Here is a 22,391-nt window from a genome sequence, read left to right as displayed (position 1 = left end):
GTGATTGCTCAATTATTTATATTATTATCAAAATGTGATTAATTAATGATTAAATAGTGATTAGTTGTGATAAAAATTGAAATATATGTATATTAATATTAAAACCTGCAACTTTGTTATTTGAATTGGCTTGGGGGATAAAAAAAAAAGTATGCATTCAAAAATGTTGAATATTTTGTGCAATAAAGTTTATTTCTGAAGAAAACAAGTGTTTTTTTTTTTTTTTTTTTTTTTTTGCAAAAAGTATTGCATCCACTGTTTTACACCAAAAGGGAATACATCCAAAATAAAATTGGCAATTTAGGTTTGATAAAATTTAGGAAAAATTCCTCGACTTTTGCCAATAGTCACTTGTTATTCTACCAAAACATTGTGAGAAATTCGAAATACTAACAGTTAGTGTTTGTGCGTAAAACGTTTTTCTCGTTTTGCCGAAAAAAAAAACCATAAAACTGGATATATTTGAAAGTAAACTAACTCCTCAATTACGTATGCTGAGCAGTTTTTGTGGTGCTGCCCTCTATTGAAACAAGCACGAAACAGCTCCTTGATATGTTTCAGTGCTGCCATCTTTCAGCAGTATGCAAAACGAAATATTATGTTGGAAGAGTGTCGGATGCAAACCGTAGTGCATGCTGAATAATATTTAATTCAAAATAATATTTCAACGGAAATTAAAACTCAGTAAAAATTTTTTTTAGCTGATTAGAAAAATATTTTGATCCTGCTTTGATGAGACCTTTGCAACTTCCTCCCCAACAAAAATATTTCGCAACGTAAAATTTTCGCGATTAACGACGAGCTCGTGAAAAAGGCAAAAATTACGCGTCGCGTAAAAAGTAGTTATAAAGTACTTCACAGCAAAGAAGAATCAGGTTCCATACAGCTTTTGTTAAAGGCCTTGGAGGCCATAAAGCTAAGAGCTATCTATGTTCGCTTGGTTAAGACACGCAGCGAGAAAGGCAACCGAGCAGAATTTTCTCAACAAAGTCAAAACTTCTCCCTAAACCCTTGGTTATAAAACCTGGCAGAATCCTAGTGTATATATACATATGCAGTGGCTCCCAAAAGTGTTCGTACACCTTGAAATTTTGTAGTAGAACCAATATAACGCAAAACTGAATTCGAATATCAAGTCCTTTTTTTATCCACACCATTCCTATGCCATTCTAAATAAACCCCAGAAGTTTTTTTTTTTTTCAAAATATTGCTATATTTTATTTTTGAAGTTTGTTAAAAAAATGAAGAGACAGAGAAAAGATACGCCACAAAAGTTATCGTACGCAGAAATATTTTCGAATAAATTCATAATTGGAATTATCATATGTGGTTTTTTTCATTATTTTTGCATTGTAATGATACTATAAAGTCATTTGCCTTTAAGTTTTTGTGTATTTATTCCCCAATGTTCTGCTTATTATTTTAAAATGGCAAAACAACAAACACGATTCGAAATTTGATTTTTTTCCCCTCACAGTAGCCGTAAATTGGTTTGAAATGTCTCTAAATTGGTTAATTTATACCATTCTATAGTGAAGTGCTTAATAAAATGCTTTAAAGACAAGAATCGGATCGAAAACAAGGTAAGAAAAGGTTAACTGGCAAAGTTATCAAAGCGTGATCGGAGGTTTACAGTTAAAAAAAACATGAAAAATACACATTTCAGAACTGAAAAAATTTCTGCAGAATTGAATGAAACATTTTACGTTTAATTTTTACCTAAAATTGTTCGCCAAGTTCTCCGATTAGCTGGATTAAATGGGACCTCTTCCCACAGAAATTCTCTTGTTCGTGCGAAAAACTGTAAGCTTACGCTTTCCGTCGTAAAATCAATGATAAATAAGCTCAAAACGTTTCGGAACAACGTCTTACTACGGTGGTGCTGCGGAGGCCCCTGTTCCAAGCTGGAAAAGGAACCGGACGCCAATGACAGTCAAATGAGAACAATAAGCAATCGTGATTGCTCAAAAAGAAGAGAAAAACAGCGGATAACCAGCAAATCTATTAATCCGATCGTGGATAATCAGGGAGAATGTATAAGCATTTGTTCAGAAAAATGAACTATCAAATAAAACAGAAATAATTCTCGTGTTTTGCATCACAAATGAAAATAAGTTTACAAGACCCAATTCATACTTACAAGCAACTACCAAACTGATCTTCACCGACGTTCCTCCAGAGACGGCAGTTTCACTCTGCTTAGAGACCACCAGTATTCTTTCATAAGAGTGGAACTGCCGTCTTTCGATGCTGTGCTTTGCTATTGAACAACTGATTGTAGTTATGCTTGCTCAGGTTATACTTATTTGCTTTTGACTATCATAAGTTTTAAAACTATTTTTGTCCATCAGATAATTAAAGAACAATGGATTATTATAACTATGACGAATTATCCTTCCTGCCACCGGAGGAAATTCACAAATTCTTCGAGCCTGTATCTTTGGACGGCAAATTGCGTTTGAAGTAAGTTGCTTCAACTCAATCGTTTCTAAATAAATGCAAAATGTCAATATTTAATGTGAACTTCCGAGCTCATTAACGATACTCTAATTTGCATTTCTTACACTACACAACACGCTCTCTTCATTGAGTGGTGGCGGGGTAACAGGTTTTCGTCTTTCGCTAGACCTTACTAAAGATGAAAGTAACAACAAAATTGAATAAAAGTGTTTTAAAACAGGGCCGCGAAGTCAAAGTCTGCTAATTTTGGGGTAAAGGGTTCGGAGAGGGGAATCGGGAGATTTTAAAATTTCGAGAGTCGAAGTTGGATCTTGGCATTTTACCTCTAAGTTCGTTTTTCTGATATGACTGCGGAGTCAGAGCCGAAGTCGCGGAGTCGGAGCCAGAATAATTTTGAGTTGAGGGATACTGAGTAGTAGGCGCGAAAATTCAAGGAATCGGAGTCGTTCATTTTCCTTCAAACACAACCGTCTTACGTGAAATACACCGCGGGCTCAGTCATTTCCAGCCCAGGACTGCAGTTTCGTGCTTATTAGCACGAAAATGCAGTCCTAATAAGCAGCTAATGAGTGCTAATAAGCACGAAACTGCAGTCCTCGGCTGGAAATGACTGAGCTGGCGGTATATTTAACGTATTTCTGCTTTAGCCCTGGCTAATGGGCGGTAATTTACTGAATATACCTTGCCTCGCGTTCAATCTTCGAGTTGAACCGAACCATTGCTTCGGTCTCTCGTCTGGTCTGCTAATTCTATATTAGCTACCAGTTTGTTTGGCACTCTTGGCTTCCTTAAGAGGTTTTCCATCTCCTCTCAGTCACTTTCCTATGCCGGGCTGATGAGTGCTAATAAGCACGAAACTGCAGTCCTCGGCTGGAAATGACTGAGCTGGCGGTGTATTTCACGTATTTCTGCTTTAGCCCTGGCTATTGGGCGGTAATTTACTGAATACAACCGTCTTAGTTTTTCAAATTATCCTAGCAGGGTCGTCACCCGAGGTATTAAGTTGCGGTGTCAACTCATCATCTCGGAAGGAACTCATCACCTCCTAGGAGGGAAAAAAAATCCTTTTAATGTTGTGTGCATACAAGAAGTTTATATTTTCAGAAAAAACTCATTTTTATTCAAGCGGTGAAACGAAAGTTTAAGTTAGTTAATGCTAGCATACTTAAAAACAAATATATATCGTGAACGAATCGCACGCTTGACTTTCGATTAAAAATTTGATCTTTTAATGGATTAAATATTTGATACATATTTGGGGAAATTTTCAAAAATGAAGCATTTATATTTTTCACTAGTGGTCCCCGAACGGCTTTCTCCATAGTAGAAAAATAAGAGGTCATTTGGTTCGCCTGTATATTTACAAATAATGAATGGTGAATTTCTTGCCAATTTTCTTGCCCATGTTGCTGTTCTACGTTACGATAATTTGGTAATTTACTCGTCCACGTTATAATAATTTGCCGAGAAAAATGTTCTTAAAATTGGAATAGAAAAAGAACAAAATTGAATTTTCGAGAAATCGCTTCGAGGTGCACACCCCATGCTACAAACTAATTTTCTGTCAAATTTCATGAAAATCGGTCGAACGATCTGGTCGCTATGCGCGTCACAGAGATCCTGGCTGACAGAGATCCAGACAGAGAGACTTTCAGTTTAATATTAGTAAAGATAATCCATTTAATTGTCCATTTCGGCCCCGAGCGTACCACACCTTTCACCCCGAAGTAGTGACACTATTGGATCCATAACTTTGCATCTTTTCATTTTTTCAAATCTATAATACTCGACCTCCTAAAGTCGAACTAGATTATTGAAATGTATTTTTTTTTTTAATACGAGACACATATTTGAGGTCGGTATAAGGTTTTTTTGAGAAATCACGATTGCTTATTGTTCTGACTTGACTGTTTTGATGTCATTTGATTTTATTTTCCAACCGCCACCCTCTGCAGCATCACCGTCGGTCGGGTCCTCACGATGCTGCTCCTATAGCGAAAGCCATCTCCGGGTTGCATCCATGTCCTACACACACGCGCATACATACACAACTACACACACGCACACGCACACATACAAACACATACACACATACACATACGCATACATACAGACACCTACACACACACAAAAACATGCACACATACATACACACAACTACTCACACATTCATGCATACATACAGACACCTACACATACACACACAAAAACATACACACACGCGAAAACATACACACAACTACCTACACATTCATGCCTGCACACAGACACAAACACATATGCCTACACACACATACCCCCCCCCCAACACACACACAATCATACACACAACTACCCACACACTCATGCCAGCACACAGACACAAACACGCATGCCTACACACACATACACATACCCCCCACACACAAACACACACGCCTACATACACACACTCGTGATTGCGAAAAACATAATTTGAATTCAATATGTCAAAATTCAAATTAATTTTTCTTTACTTTTCTTCTTTTTACTGCGTTTGCTTAAATGTCCTGAAGTGTTCCCTTACATTTTTTTTTCTTTGCAGATTAAAAGGATTTGATTCCGATAACGAGGATGACTCTGGCGTAAATAAGTAAGTATTCTGCATTGAAATTACTTTGAAAGATTTTCATATCGTCTGCTCTTATCAGCCTACGGGGTTGAAAAATGGTTAGGTACTCGGGTCTTGCTCCTAAGGCCACGGGTTGAAACTCTGATCGAGATGCAGACAACCGCCAAGTTCCATGCAGCCTGATTCTATCGTTGATGTACAGGGTCCATTATGAAAGTAATGAGCATAATGTTATTGTGACGCGACGATAGATGGCAGCACGGTAAAACCGGCTGGGAAATGTGGTGCGGGATATGCCCTTTCAATGCATTCAGTCGTCAGTTGCTTTCGAGCAGTGTGAGCGGAGATAAGTGCCTCCGCTTGAAGTATGTTTTCAACTGTTGTAACATAACGCAATGGAGCGTTCGCTTGAACAATGGTCCGCCATAAAGTTTTGCGTGAGGTTTGGAAAAAATGCAACATTCCAGATGCTGCAAGAAGCCTTCATGGACGATTGCATTTCAAGATCACAGTCTGGGAAGTGGCACAAGGCATTCAAAGAGAGCCAGGAGGAGGTCACCGACGAACCCCCGTTATGGATGTCCCCCCCCCCGGTAATCCCTCACCACCTTACAGTCCCTACTTAGCTTCATGTGACTTCTTTTTGTTTCCGCGACTCAAGAGAGAGAGAGAAGAAAGGAAAACATTGGGGAACCTTGGGAAACATCCAACACCATGTTACAACGTTCCTGAGAGGCATTCCCTTGGAAGAGTTTCAGGGTGCCTTTCAGGCGTAGCAAACACGTCTCCGCAAGTGTATTGATGCAGGAGGAATGTATTTTGAAGAATATTGAACATTTGTACAAATTACGATCAATAAATATATTTTGCCAGTAAATGCTCATTACTTTCATAATGGACCCTGTATCTCCTAGATGCCCAAGGAGAAACCGATTCCATGGACAAACGAGACTACCTAGAGTCCCTATAAGCGAAGCTTCTATACAGGGGTTCTGAGACTACCTAGTAAACGGACAAGCGTCTGAAAAGATTATTAAAACGAGAAAATCCTGCCTGAAATTTGAAAGAAAAAATGCGTACAATAAAGTTTTCGAAACAAACAACCGCAAATTTCAATCGAGGAACTTAAGACGTCCTTTCTTTTGCATGACGCAAGCCCCTTTTGTCCGATTACTTTCGAGATTTCACCAACTTTCAATGGTGGCCAGTGGCTGCCACCACGGAGTTATGTTGCATATCTATTGGGTCTTTTCATAAAGGTGGGTAAATGCTGAAGTGTGATGAAACAAACTGTGTTTGAGGTACTAACGAAATTCTTTTTTAACTATATGAGGACCATGCAGGCTTTTTCGTATGGTATATAACATTGTGTAATTATCTACCGCAGCTTCTCATAGTGGCGTGGATCTAAATTGTCCAATTTTCAATGACTTTGCTGCATAGAACCAGGGTAAACATGGATTATTCTACCAGATATATTGAATACTAGTGGTTCCCGCACGGCTTTGCCTGTAATAGAAAATTAAAAGGTCTTTTGGTTCGCCTGTACATTTACAAATAATGTATGGTGAATTTTATCGCCAATTGGCTTATGGCCATGTTACGGTTCCACGTTATGATAATTTCGTACCTCGCCAATCGGCTTGTGCCCATGTTACGGTTCCACGTTATGATAATTTCGTAATTTACTCGTCCATCTTATGATATTTTTTGTTCTTAAAATTGGAATAGAAAAAGAGCAAAATCGAATTTTCGGAAACTCGCTTCTAGGTGCACACCCCTATGCTACAAACAAACTTTCAAATTTCATGAAAATCGGCCGAACGGTCTAGGCGCTTTGCGCGTCACAGAGATCCAGACACCCTACAGTCATCCTACAGACATCCTCCGGACAGAGAGACTTTCAGCTTTATTATTAGTAACGATAAGCAATTGTAACCAAATGAAAATACTTATTAAGACATTTCCTGCGTTTTTATTTGCAAGATTTATATATTTCTGTATTGTAATGCTCTAATATTTCATTAAATTTAAATAATTGTTTTAATATTCTTATTAAACTTTCTGATCAATACATTTTACGTTTCTTATTACTTACTATGTTACGTATGATAAATATTAAGTAAAATGCTAAATCAGTTTTCCTAATACTTTTGATTATTTTTGTAGCCAATCTTCCTCACAAATTACAGATGTTGACGAACCTTGTTGTTCGAAATATTTGGATCCTGTCTCCCAACCAAACAAACATGGCAAACCATTTAACATGAAGTAAGAATAGAAACATATTTTACTTTTTAATTTCATGAACGGCGAGAAATTCATCTTTTAATGACACTCGATGTATGAAAACTTCATCAGTTAGCGATGACTTGAATTTCAAATGATTCGTGTTCACAGTAACAGCCTTATACGCGTACACCAGGAAATTTAAAAAGAGAGGAACTGAAAATAATATGATTAATAATTTAACCGAAACTATCATCAAGAAATTATAAATATAGAAGTTATTTCAATCGTAAAAGAACGTTTAAGAAAACCGTGTTTCGGGGTGAATTCCGAAATGTATTTTAGCACACATAAATATTGCAGTTGAAAATAGTAACTGTATGCCCCTTAACACATTGCCTGCTAGGGACGAGATAACTCGTCCTCCAGAATTATGCTGTATGCTCTAGATAACTCGTCCTCCAGCCAACACGTTGCTATATTTTTTCAGCGGGTTCAATTGGCTTTCCTGGCTGTTCTGCCGCTCATAGATGAACATTTAGAAAAGGTTCAAAAAAGGAACACAAGACGGTGCCACTACTGCGTTTGCTGTGAAAACATTTTCTGATGCAAGTAGGCGTGCGCGCGATCAAACGAGATAGCACGCGAGTTTTTTGTGCTGTAGTCTGTGAGTAAATAAAAACGTAAAATGAGCAAACGTAAGTATATGTCGCTCGAAGATGCAGTGAAATGTTACTTCATCGGATGATGAACTAGTTGACAATGACGGGGACAGTTGCAACTTGAGTGACAGGGAGATCGACAACGAGGAGATTAATTTCACCAACCCTGAGCCTGCTCCTGTAGACTTTCATTATATGCTGTATTATTCATGAAAAAGTCCAATAAAACTGTTTTCCTTCAAATTGTTTCAAATAATTAGCTTAGCACAGGGAGTCCACAGGCTGTCGACGACGCAGTCAGTATGTTAAGGTAATATTTGGAATAAAATGCCTCGGGTGACAGAATAATACGGAAGTCTATGAAATGAGAGAAACATATTATTAATAAGCGGTTGGACCACCTTTTGACTTATTTACAGATTGTGTTAAACGTGGAATGGATTATTAGTGGCCGTCAACAACAATTGATGAATGTGAGCCAGTCTTTAAGTAGATGGATTTAGAAACAAGCACGCTGTTTTGATTCCAAAGGTGTCAACAAGTGCTTTATAACGTTCAGGTGATGAGATTTAGGAGGTTGTCCCATTTCTTCATCGTACTTTTTGAATCATTTTTGAGGATTTTTTCTGCGTAGATAAGAACCTTGTGCAACTGGTCGCAGGGGGACCTACAGTTTGAAGTGAGCTTCGTGCATGACCGGTCGAAGTGTTAAACAAAACCAATTCATAGCATCTACTACCGTGCCACGGGTACAAAGACAGCTGCCGTTGTACGGGAGCACTTTGCTTTTTGAGCAATCACGATTGCTTATTGCTCTCACTTGACTGTTTTGGCGTTCCTATGATTTTATTTTCCCGCCAGCACCCTCTGCCAGCACCACCGTCGACCGGCTCCTCACGATGCTGCTCCTATAGCGAAAGCCGTCTCCAGGTTGCATCCATGTCCTACACACACGCGCATACATACACAACTACACACATACGTGCGCACACACAAATACATTCACCTACACACACATACACAAACTCAATTACATACACACACGCATACATACAGACAACTACACATACACAAACACTCACCGACACACTCATGCCTACACACAACTACCCACACTCATCACACTCATGCCTGCACACAGACACATATGCCTACACACACATACACATTCCCCACCACACACAAACACCTCATACACACAACTACCCACACACTCATGCCTGCACACAGACACAAACACACATGCCTACACACATATACATACCCCCCACACACAAACACACATACCCCACACACACATAAACACACATGCCAACATACACACACACACTCGTGATGGCGAAAAACATAATTTGAATTCAAGAGGTCAAAATTCAAATTATTCTTTTTTTCGAAACCGCATCTGGGCAGCAGCCAGAATCACGATTGCACCAAATATTCTGTCTTTTCCCATAAGGTCACAGCTTAAGTGCAATGTTTTCAGCTTCCTGTATTTTCGTTCACTAATGATGCATCGATTTTTATTTCAGAAATGGTATATTGACATTGACATTGAAAAAAACCCATAAAAAATATGGGATGTCTGTCAAACCCACTTATGGCACCGACAAAAAGTAAGTAAAAAAGCATCAAATATCGAAAGTAAAGTAAGCAGATAAATTATTAGTTACAAAATAAAAAGCTACTTTGCAAAAAGTGATATTTTCTCTGGCGTCATTTATTACTGTCTTTGAAATTAAAGCGGATTGCAAAGAGACCAACATCAATGATTAGATTGTTAGTTTATCGAGAGAAAAGAAAAAATGGTAAAAAAAGAGCCAATTGTTACTAATTTTAAGGGGAAAGATCAATTTCATGCAATTCAAAATATAAGAGGAGCTAAGAGTCTGAAAAATTTCCTTGCAGGTCAGATTACAGGTCGAAATTAAAGCTAATGCAGCCTTCATAATATCGCTTACATATTATCTAGTCAGTTAATACTGGATGTAAGGGAAGGAGTTCATTACAAAAACATTATATACAGGGACAGATTTACACACCTGGGTGCCCCGGGCGCATATAAACAAACTTTGCTCTGCTAGAGACCATGTAAAAAATTGGAGACTGCTGATTGGCTACCATGTGAAAACATCATCCATCTCCTATATACATTTTTTTACACGCTCTAATTATTGTTTCACATTGAAGCAAGACATGACTTCTAGATATTATTTGAGAGGAAAGGAAGAATTAAGAACATTCAAGCATAAATCCTGAACTTCCGAGGAACGAAATTTGATTAATACGTTGGATAGGGAAAAAAACATGACCGACCCATTTGCGTCGGATGGCCAATCAGGAGTCCCAGAACTGTTATAAGGTACGTAACTGAGTAAAGGTTGTTTATAAGCGCCCTGTGCACGGACAGATATAGTGCCCCCCCCCCCCACACACTTACAAAAAATATGAAGGTAAGTGTTGGATATTATTTTGATAGAAAGAAATCTTTGAAATATCGATTTAATACGAAAAAAGTTAATAATTAAGATGTTTTTCAAAGAAATCATTAAATATAAATCTAGAATAATTTTATGGTTTTCATGTTAGAAAATTTTTTACAGTCGCAGATGGAAAATAGAGCTAATAAAGATAATTTACCATCAGAAATGAAAGTACGCAAAGGACACTTAATTCTCTTCAATAGCGAAAATGATCGTTCTCCGCAACAATTGGCTAATATTCTTTCAATTAATAAAAAAAATGTCAAATGACAAAATCTTTTTGTTCCCTTTACTTAGAAGCCCCAAACACTGGTCCCTAAAAGAAAAACTGATGACAGAAATTTGGTGCCCCCTTTCCTTTGGTGCGCAGGGTCTGGGCCCCGAATGCCCTGCCGCAAATCAGTCCCTGATTATATATACTTTCTATTTTGTACGAAGTGTCCTTGTTTTACATTGATTACACTATTTTTCAATCGATATGCTAAATAGCTGCAGCACGTATTATTTTAATAGCGTCTAAGTGTCGTAAGATCACAAACGTGCAAGAGCTACTAGGTTAGTAATTGATCATGCATAAACAATTGAATGTATTTGTGGTGCTAAGCTTTCTTATGTAATTAAATATGCATAGGCTGTTCAATAAGTAATAAGACTAATTTAACTGCGCCGAAAACACTCATCGGATTGTTAATTCCTGTGGCATGAGAAACGTCTGTTGTCTGTATTAACAAAACCTACCGATAGTTGGCACGTACAGATTCATGTTCCTGAGTATCACGTGATTGAATTGAAGACTGTTGGCGGGCGCCTACAAGAAATAAGACTAATTTTACTGCCCCAAAATTACTCATCGGATTGTTAATTCCTGTGGCATGAGAAACGTCTGTTGTCTGTATTAACAAAACCTACCGATAGTTGGCACGTACAGATTCATGTTCCTGAGTATCACGTGATTGAATTGAAGACTGTTGGCGGGCGCCTACAAGAAATAAGACTAATTTTACTGCCCCAAAATTACTCATCGGATTGTTAATTCCTGTGGCATGAGAAACGTCTGTTGTCTGTATTAACAAAACCCACCGATAGTTGGCGCGTACAGATTCATGTTCCTGAGTATCACGTGATTGAATTGAAGACTGTTGGCGGGCGCCTACAAGAAATAAGACTAATTTTATTGCCGCAAAACGACTCATCGGAATGTTAATTCCTGTGGCATGAGAAATGTCTGTTGTATTTATTAACAAAACCTACCGATAGTTGGTGCGTACAGATTCATGTTCCTGAGTATCACGTGATTGAATTGAAGACTGTTGGCGGGCGCCTGCAAGAAATAAGACTAATTTTATTACTCATCGGAATGTTAATTCCTGTGGCATGAGAAATGTCTGTTGTCTGTATTAACAAAACCTACCGATAGTCGGCGCGTACAGACTCAAGCTCCTGAGTATCATGTGTTTGAACTGAAGCCTGTTGGCGTTCGCCTACAAGACGCTGCCAGTTGTCAAAATGGAAGCGTCGTTGAAACAAAGTGATGCGATTAAAGTTGGTTTCCGTCAGCAAAAATCAACATCAAAGATCTTTGATATGTATGATACGCAAAGTTTTCAACAATGAAGCAATGTTTAGCGTCAGTGCTTTTTGATGGCATAAAGCTTTCAAGTAAGGCAAGCAGAATATGGAAGATATTGAACGTGAGGGACAACCTTCGATATCCATCAGAGACAATGATTAACACTGCTGCTATTATTATCAAGGGGAATCTCAGAATTACTTTACATCAGTCAGTTCTAGCTGTTTCCTCAACTTGAGAAACCATCACGAGGCAAACATTTTGAAAGCAACAAAGAAAGTCTTATGGGGCCGTGGTAGCCCGATCGGTAGAGTGTCGGATTCGGGGCCGGAGGGTCCTTGGTTCGAACCTCGATGGTCGAAGACCCACCGTCGTCATTAAAGGGGACTGGACTGGGCGACCGTAAATATGCTCGTGGTCTCAATGTCCTCCAAGTGAAACGATACCTCTGGGGGTGCTAGTACTAGGTAGCTATTAGCTCCTGGACTAGCTCTAAATTCTCATTAACTGTTCGATCCGGTGATGGTGCTGCCAACTATCGGTATATAAAATAATGGAGGCAAGACACTTAGTATGCAGTCCTCGACATAAATACAGTTGTAGTAAGTTGTGACTCTGAATAGGAATAGGAAGTCTTTTGGAGGCGGCTTTGAAATAGCTCTCACAAACTTAATGTTCACAAGTTTTTAAGACGTGGACAGAACGTTGTAATAGATGCATTCAGTCCTGCAGAAGTTATTCTTCAAAAAACCATGTAAATTATGACGATTAAAGTTGTTCTGTATTTTTTTTACAAATTTAGTCTTATTACTTATTGAACAGCCCTCGTATTTAAGTAAATTGTGAACGGTAGGTTAGATAGCGTACATAGATCGCCTCAGATTACTTATACAGTCGAGTCCCGACTTACGCGAGGGATGCGTTCCAAGACACCTCGCGTACGTCGGAATTTTGCGTTGTGGGAACAAGGTATGTTTAGTAATTTTTTTATAAACATATCCATTTGTTTCAGACGTTTGTAAACACCCGTCATATTGTTTCAAATCATTTATTAACTATATATTGCAGTATCTTTTACAAATAACCGACTTTTTCTGTATTTTAGAAAAGGTGTTATTTGACATAAAATTCTGTAATTTAGCCAAAAATCAATGATTAATGGAGGAGAGAAACTTAAAATAAAGCAGTATGGTAATTACAGTATGTACACTACAGCATTATTATAGCACTTAACAGTATAGATATAGTAAATATATTTATAATTTAAAAAATGAAGAAGGTTTATGCAGCGCGATCAGAATGTTATCAGACTGTATTTCATCAACGTTCATATGCAAAATGAAAAAAAAAAGTTAAGAATCGGAACGGTTATTTGTATCGACTAAAGCAAAGCGTTGTTTAGGCTAATACAGTGGGTGAACTTCCACTTTCGGTGATGCTAAAGGGATGAAAGTCTATTCACAAAACCAATATTTAGTGTCAACAAAGCCCATTCTAACTCTCCGCCACTCTTTTCCGAAAAATTTCATGTTGCAAGCGAGTAATTTGTGTCCGCATTAAAAAATTCATTACTCATGAAAAATTCGCGTTATAGCCATTTCGCGTAAGTCGGATCGCGTTGTAGCGGGATCCGACTGTACCTTAAATACGACGTGGTCACCGTGGAACGGGGGAAAACCATTCTTAATAATATCCGAGTAACGCAGCTAGTTCTAGAAGACTAGCTGCGTTACTAGGCATCGCCCAGTCTAACTTGAAAAGTGAAAGCTGTGTCTAGTAACTCATGTTAAACCATCAGGCTTCAATAAAAGAAAAAAAAATGGTTTAAAATCACCTGACGACGCCACGTGACATACCAACTGAAAACATAACTGTGAAGTATGTCATGACAAAAAAAAAAGCTTCTGTCTTCTGTCGGTAAAGTCATCTTTAATGATAGAATGCTTTGTTCTCCAATCGCTGAGCGAATCAACTGTCGTAGAGCCAATGAAGCGAGCGGAATGAATGCTGCAATGCTCTTCCTCTGTCGCAATTAAAGAGGGAAAAATAACAATTTTTAGTTTTTTCAACTTAAAGAGGAGAGTTAAAGAAGAGATATCCTATTGATGAACGCTCACGACCTTGGTTAGCGCTAGCAAACATCTGAAGTGAGTTTTACAAAACTGCTGTCCGACCGCTAAAAAGCAACAGATTAGGCTGCGTCAGGTTCTGGAGTTCTGACGTCGTCTATTTGTACAAAAGACCTGGTCAACATTAACAAAACGCACGTCATGACAAGGTAACCTTGAGCAGATCAAGGACAATTTTTGTCCATTTCTGTCGCGTGCAGAAAGAGTTCTGCCACTTCTGCGCAGGAATCGTTGTAAGTGAGTGTTTTCTGCTCTTATTAGCCTCTTCACTTGACAGGATCCAACGTCTTCTGTCGCTAGAAAACGTGCAATTGAACGTTCTTTAGTCACAGCCCGTTGGACGACACTGCTGGCCGTCCTCCAATTCATACCTTAGAGGAGGAATTTTAAATAGAGGGAGCAAGTCCAATCATTGGCTCAACAAAAGCTTGGGCAAAGGTCACGTGACTTAACAAGGACGAATGACTGACACGTTTTGAGTGAAACTAGCGAAAGAAACCCGATTTCTTCCAATGCTTCGCTTTAAAATCTATCACGTGACTTGGTGTCTTTGTTTCACGTATGAAAATCTTCATTCCCTCCATTTTATGTTCTCGATGGTTCATACCATTGAGAAAAGATAAAATGGAGGGAGTGTAGACTTTCCTTCGTAAAGCAAAGATCTTAAGTCACGTGATAAACTTTAAGGCGAAGCATTGGAAGAAATCGGGTTTAATTCGCTAGTTTCCCTCAAAACGTGTCAATCATTCGTCCTTGTTGACTCACGTGACTTGAGATCTTTGCCCAAGCTTTTGTTAAGCCAATGATTCGACTTGCTCCCTCCATTTATAATTCCTACTCTGATGTTCATACATGTTGTTGTGTGCATTTACCTCGAGCGAGTGCGTTCTTCAATAGGATTTATCTTCCTTTCCCCACCTCTACTCACACTTGTGTATACTCACATTCGTGTACAACAAATTTTGAAACTAATTTTGTTTTTATGTTAATTAATTTTTATAGTCGCCATAAAAAAATAAACGCGTGCTTACTCTTCTTAAGCGCTAACATTTTTCTTTTTCTTTCATTTCCCAGGCTCGAAGGACTTAAAATTGAAAACCTAACCTACCCTTCTATCGCTCATAAATACTTAAATGTCGGCGACACTATCACTGAAATAAATCACAAATCACTTAAGAACTTGAACTCAAATTATGCTCTAGAAATCATTGAACAAGCCGGCAAAGGCAATCAAATCACATTGTCCATCAATACTGATTACTTTAACTACTCCGACTACGACGGCAAACGTGTCCAAAAAAAATCATTTTGGGGAAAAATTTGGCAAGCCAGCTGCAAGTAAGTTTTTCTCATTTCCTAATCTTCTTCAATTGTAATAATTGTGGCTTAGATTTCTTGTGTTCAAGTTTTCGCTCATAGAAAATTTGAGAACGCTGTCAAACTTATGATTATTTTGCTTTTTTACAATCCAACTTAGAATTGCATACGTTCTTTTGCCACTAGAAAAACAAATATTTTTTTAAGTTTTAATTCTTTTGGCATCATATGAGTCTTTTCAAAAGACAAATGGGAGTTGACGAAGGGGCCGTGGTAGCCCGATCGGTAGAGTGTCAGATTCGGGGCCGGAGGGTCCTGGGTTCGAACCTCGATGGTCGAAGACCCACCGTCGTCATTAAAGGGGACTGGGCGACGTTAAATAGGCTCGTGGTCTCAATGTCCTCCAAGTGAAACGATACCTCTGGGGGTGCTAGCACCAGGTAGCTATTAGCTCCTGGACTAGTTCTAAATTCTCATTAACTGTTCGATCCGGTGATGGTGCTGCCATCTATCGGTATATAAAATAATGGAGGCAAGGCGCTTAATATGCAGTCGCCGACATAAATACAGTTGTAGTCAGTTGTGACTCGGAATAGGAGTTGACGAACCGGAATTGTTAGAGTTCCCTTCAGATAGCTCTAACTTCTATACTATACACATTTTCTTAACATTCAGGCTGTTTGTTTTATCTTCTGCACATAATATTTCCAAGTTAATAATTTTCTAACGAAGAAGAGAGGATTAAATTAAACCACCGAATGAAACACGATATCTTAAGGTCTTATTTGATTGCTTGTAAACTTAGATAAAAACTGAACTCAATGGTTGTAGTAGTTTCCATTATACGTTTAAAGGGATCTTAATCCTCATCTTAAATTTAAAAATATCAAATCTCTTCCAAATCATGAATCTCCTACTCTTTACTCATTCAAAACCCAAGAATTCAAAACCAAGATCTCATTCAAATCCAAGATGGTCGTATTTCACGCGTAGGCCTCAGTGCCAAAAATTTAATGCTAATGAAGTACAACCACAAATGTCCCATTTATTGAACTATATTTACTTTTTCGAAGAGCAAAATTTTGTGCTTACGATTGCACGTTACATCCAAGAATTCATAAGGTAGATATGAGAGAAAGTTTCACCATAGCCACAACATATACTAGTTTTTTTTTTTTTTTTTCTTTTGGCACATTGCAAAATTGATTTTAAAAGTTCAAAAGAAAAGAATTAAGTTCACAAATGTAAATAGAATGAAATAAATGAACCCATAAATACATTACATCCATTTGTAAACTTCGGCAGTTGGACAGTGCATCACATAAAATCAGAAATTTTGAATTTAAGTTGGAAACTATTTATAAACTCTTTATTGGACTGTTCGTTCATTTTTTCATAGTACCGCTTCAAATACAACTCGCCGAGGACTACAACACCTTTTTTCGTTTAAAGGTCATGAAACAAGTACAACCGATTGCGTTCAGTCGTAAGACTCAGTTTCAACACATTCAAAAATGGACCCAAAATCGTTGAAGCAAAAAATTCCGTATGCATATGCTGAGCAAACTAATTTATATTGTCGAATGAAAATAATTTCTTAGTTTCAAACTCAAAATTCATTTAACATCTTGAAGAAATACATAACTAAAACTATCTTTTTTATCCCCGTTTAGTAGTGATAAAACGGTAAACTGATTGCTTTTTTTTTCTTTTCAGACTTTTCTGCTGCGCTAATCCCTCTCCTGTCGCTTAGACAACCAAAAAGTGACAAGAGAGCTGACATAAGATCTTTGTCAGCTCGGGGGGTCGCAAGAAGGTATAACATCGCGATGTGCGGCCCCCTGGGGAGTTGAGCTAAGTTTACATTTATCTGGGGTTAATGACGTCACTCCTTTTAGGCCGATGAAAAATAGAGTTTAATGTGTTTCTTAAAAAATAAAGAAAGAGAAATGCCTGCCTGATTATATTCCGATCGTCATTGGCCTGATAACGTTAAACTTAGCTTCACAGCCTTGTTCTATAATCAGTCGAATAGGAAATAATTTAAAAACGCTGCGCCGTTTCTCCATCGCCAAAACTTCCACAAAGTTCAACCAATCGCCGTACTGCCTATTTGAAAGTGATAGAATGCTGTATTTGCCTCAGAAATAGTTACACACCGGCTGAGTACAGAATAAGGCTGCTAGAAGCCCACCTCCACGTGGTACTCCCTGGGCAACGTTGTCGGAAATGTTTGGACAACGGCTGAGAGGCTTCTAGACATGTTACTTAAGTATCTACGAAAATTGTAAATTCTTTCAGGGAAAAAAATTCAGGGTTGTGAAAACAAGGGACAGCCCATCATCTTTTGTTGAGACATACTGTGATGTTAATTTGAAGGCAACGGAAAAAACCACATCTGAGTCATTCTTCAAAAAATGTAACTTTTGTGTCACATGTCTTATACTGCAAAACCTTTAAGGAGCATTTCAATTAACAATATTTTTCAATTTCATCGAAAATATCGTCATCGCCAACGAAAATATCGTTAAAACCTGCAACAATTTTTTAATAGTAATTTTTATTTTAATGTATTTTTGGCTCACAGCATGTGAATCCTTACCTCCGTGGCGACGTAAACAGGCACACACACATGGTGTGACTGTTTACGTTGCTTTATAACTTGTTTAATTAAGATATTAATATACAATATTATTATTTATTACTTTTTCCCACGTGTCTCAAAGCATATTTAATTTTTTAATATTGAGTATTTGATTATTTTAATAGGATAAGGAATTAAGTCACACAATAAATTCTCCCCTCCGTTACCCAAACACAAAATGTCATTTCTCATTAACAGATGGCAGTAGTGACACCACATTTTATTTCCCACTAGTGGCACCCGCACGGCTTTGTCCGTAGTAGAAAATTAAAAGGTCATTTGGTTCGCCTGCATATTTACAAATAATGGATGATGAAGTTCTCACCAATTTGCTATATTCATTTGCTTGCCCGTGTTACGGTTACACGTTATGATAATATCGTAACTTATTCGTCCACGTTGTGATAGTTTGCTCGGTAAAATTTTCCTAAAATTGGAATATAAAAAGAACAAAATCGAATTTTCGAAAAATCGCTTCAAGGTGCACAGCCCCATGCTACAAATTAATTTTGTACCAAATTTCATGAAAGTCGGCTGAACGGTTTAGGTGCTATGCGCGTCACAGAGATCCTGACAGAGAGAGATCCAGACAGAAAGACTTTTAGCTTTATTATTAGACTAGTGGCACCCGCACGGCTTTGCCCGTAGTAGAAAATTAAAAGGTCATTGTTTCGCCTGCATATTAGCAAATAATGGAGGATGAATTTCTCGCCAATTGGCTATGTTAAATGACTCTCCCATGGCTTATAACGGTTCCACGTTATGATGATTTCGTAATTTGCTATTCCACGTTGTGATCATTTGCTCGGAAAAAGTTTCTTAAAATTAGAATATAAAAAGAACAAAATTGAATTTTCGAAAAATCGTTTCGAGGTGCACACCCCCATGCTACATACTAACTTTGTGCCAAATTTCATGAAAATCGGCAGAACGGTTTAGGCGCTATGCGCGTCACAGACATCCTACAGACATCTAGACATCCAGACATCCTCCGGACAGAGAGACTTTCAGCTTTATTATTAGTAAAGAAAAGATGATACAAGGCCCCTTTGTCAATTTTCAGCCATAATGAAGTAGTAAAATTTTTGTCGAAATGCAAGAAGATAGATTTTTGTTTTAAAAACCAAGTGTGGTTACTAGGAATACTCACCTTCATGAACCTGAATTTCAGAGATGTAATTAATGTGAAAAAAAGAAGAGCTCATGCTTTCATATGCTTAACATGTGCAGGTTGTAGCAAAGAAGAAAAAAAATCTTTTCCCTGAAAAATGTTTCCATTAGGCCTGTATTAATGGATAATTCCTCACCTCCGTGACAGACCTTATCAATGGCATTATTTTAGGTGAGAATAAATGACGGAGAGAAAATCCATCAATGTTAGACAGTTTACCAAATTTTAAAATTACCAGTATATCCTCAAATTTACTAATTTGGAAATATATTAATACTGTACTATATTTTAACACAAATTCAAATTAAAAGGATAACTAAAACTGCAATTTTGTGTAATTTTAAAGGGTATTTAGGTAAACCAATATTTTAAGTATGTTAAGTGAGAAATTATCAGCTGTATCACAACTTATTTTAAAGGAGAATTTTATTAAAAATGTGAAAAAAAAAACCTTGTTATAAAGAACGAAATAAGTTTGCATTAGGATTAAAAGGTATAGATTTTTCTCACGAGTTAATTTTAATGGTGCTTATCAACACAAAATGTAAAAAAAGTTAAACTTTTTTTACTACAACAAAAAAAAAGTTTAATATTTACTAAACTTATTTACGAAAGAGCTGAACTTAGCATGCTTTCAATAATTTCATACAATCAAAGTCATTTTCTGTTTTCCTCTAAATACATCTAAGAAAGTGTAACGAAAATATTTTGATACAATAAAAAAATGATTAATTTTATTTAGAAAGAAAATTCGACAGTAAAAACTTTTTCGATTAATTTAACTTTTATTTAATACAGTCGATTCGCGCTTAAAGAACGATTCGAATTATGTGAAACGACTATGATGCGAGTTTTTCATGAGTAACAAAATTTATAGCTAACTTGAACTCCTCGCCCGCAACACGAAAATTTTTAGCGTCAGAATAATTTCGACAGAAATCAGAAGATCAATTTATCCCGCTTTCTTCATCTTCCTCGGACGAGTTGTTGATGCGCTTGCCCTGTCAGGGACAGACTGCTAACAATCTGATCGCGCAGCATAAATCATCATTTTCTTCATTTTTTAAGGTATAAATATAATAACTATATCTACTGTACAGTACTATTATAGTGCTGAATTTTATTATTTATAACACTAGAAAGTCGCCCGTCAAGGTATGACAGGAGAACTTTGCTCCTACTCTTCTACATTTGAACGAAGCCATTGCCTGTTTGATGATATTTTGAAAGTTGAAATTTTAACCCTAACTCCAGTGGATTAAACCTAAACTCCAGTAGGTAGCGTTCACTCTGTTGACCATTCTTCCGTTCCTTCATTGTCCTGAAATGACAGACTTACCAGTAAAACAGTTAAGTGAGCAGATCGAGTTCATCCTTGTCACAATAAAGCCTGGCCCTGCATGTCAAACGTTACTAAAACATATGATCAAATGAGCCTTGGCACGAGTTTCATTGTTGAAACTCGCGAGTTATTCGATCATGGGCTATTATTTATATGAGGATGTTGCACAAACAGTACTGTTTTATTTTATGTCTCTCTTCCATTGATCCCCCTCTCCCGTTGTCCTCCTCTCGTTGATTTTGAGCATCGCAACAATATTTTATGTTGAATACAGCTTTTTAAAAATACTACAGTAAATATTCACATTTTTATTTAAGATATGGTAATATGTAGTTAAGAAATAGTGTGAAACAGTTTGAGAAGTATATACATACGCCTAAAATAATTAGATGTGTATATAAAGAATTCGTATACTAAACATACCTTTTTCCACAACGCGAAATTTCGTCTTATGCGAGGGGTCTTTGAACACAACCCTCGCGTACATCGAGGGTCGAATGCATTAAATATTTTGATACAGTCGAAGAAAGTTTGTTCAGTTAGCTAGAGATTAAAGTTAAGTTGGTGTAACTTAAATATTGATTCACTAAACAAAACTTTGATTAATTTGCTTTAAAAAATTTATTTTTTTTTAATTATTCATTTGGTTTTTATGTAATTTGTAAAATTTTGATACAGTCTATGGAAATTTCTGTTTTCCTGTAAATACACAAGTGTTAATTTATTTTAACTTAAATACTTTGTTGAAAAAATTACTTCCAATGAACAAATGTTTGCATGTAAATGGTTCTCATTTTCACTTCCTGTTAGTCAACGCAAGTTGGTTTATAGAACATACACTTGAAATTCATGCAAATAAATCTCTGTAATTTTTCGACCAGGATCAAAAAAGTTCTCTTAAACATAGGTAACAAAAACACTAATTTGAAGGCACTTCCTTAGTTTTAAATTCATTTATTTAAAATTTGATTAGAAAGTTAACAACATTTAACAAGAAGTTCTGTCTAGAACTAAACGAGCCTACTTTCCCGTATACCAATATCGACTTTCTAGTATCTGATCAGTCTTCTCAAAATTAGCTAAAATCGTAAATTATTTCAAACATATTTTTTTAATATTTTAAGCTGATTTCGAGAAATAAAGTATGCCTCGCTCATCTAAAGAATTAGATACGGAAAAAAGAAATAAAAGAACAAATAAAATAGCAGCACCTTTTAAGCAAAGCAGCTAAATACATTTTTCCATCAAAAAAACCATCTTCAACCGCTTTCAAAAATGAAAAATAAAAAGAACTCAAATTAAAAGCTCATATCAAAAAAAAAAAAAAAAAATGGTTTGTTTTTCCCCTGTTGCCAAAAAAAATTTTAAGAATGAATTAATGTACTTTCAAAAATAAATAAAAACAATAAAATGTCAACTTAAAGAAATAATTTTTATTGTCGAAAAAAAAAATCGTCTGCGCATATCTTTATGTAGAAACATAAAGGACTCCGAATTTCTCCGCCAAAAACTGAATACATAAATTAAAACTTTAGCTTGAAAATAAAATCAAACCATTTTTAAAACAATTATTTCACGGTAAAAACCATGGTTGTGGAGTCAGAGTCCATCTGATTTTGAGACAAACGAGTTAGATTCGAGAGCCGAAAGTTTTAAATTCAAAGACTCGGAGTTGGAATCGGTCATTTCCCCAAAAAGTCCGCAAGTCTGCCAATATTTGCAGAAATAGAGTAGGACTTATTATTTGATACAGGAGTTAGAGTTAGAGTCGAATTTCCAAGAATCGGAGTCAGCCAT

Source organism: Uloborus diversus, chromosome 2 (genome assembly GCF_026930045.1).
Source record: "Uloborus diversus isolate 005 chromosome 2, Udiv.v.3.1, whole genome shotgun sequence".
Taxonomy (NCBI): Eukaryota; Metazoa; Arthropoda; class Arachnida; order Araneae; family Uloboridae; genus Uloborus; species Uloborus diversus.
Note: the sequence above shows the minus strand (reverse complement) of the source record.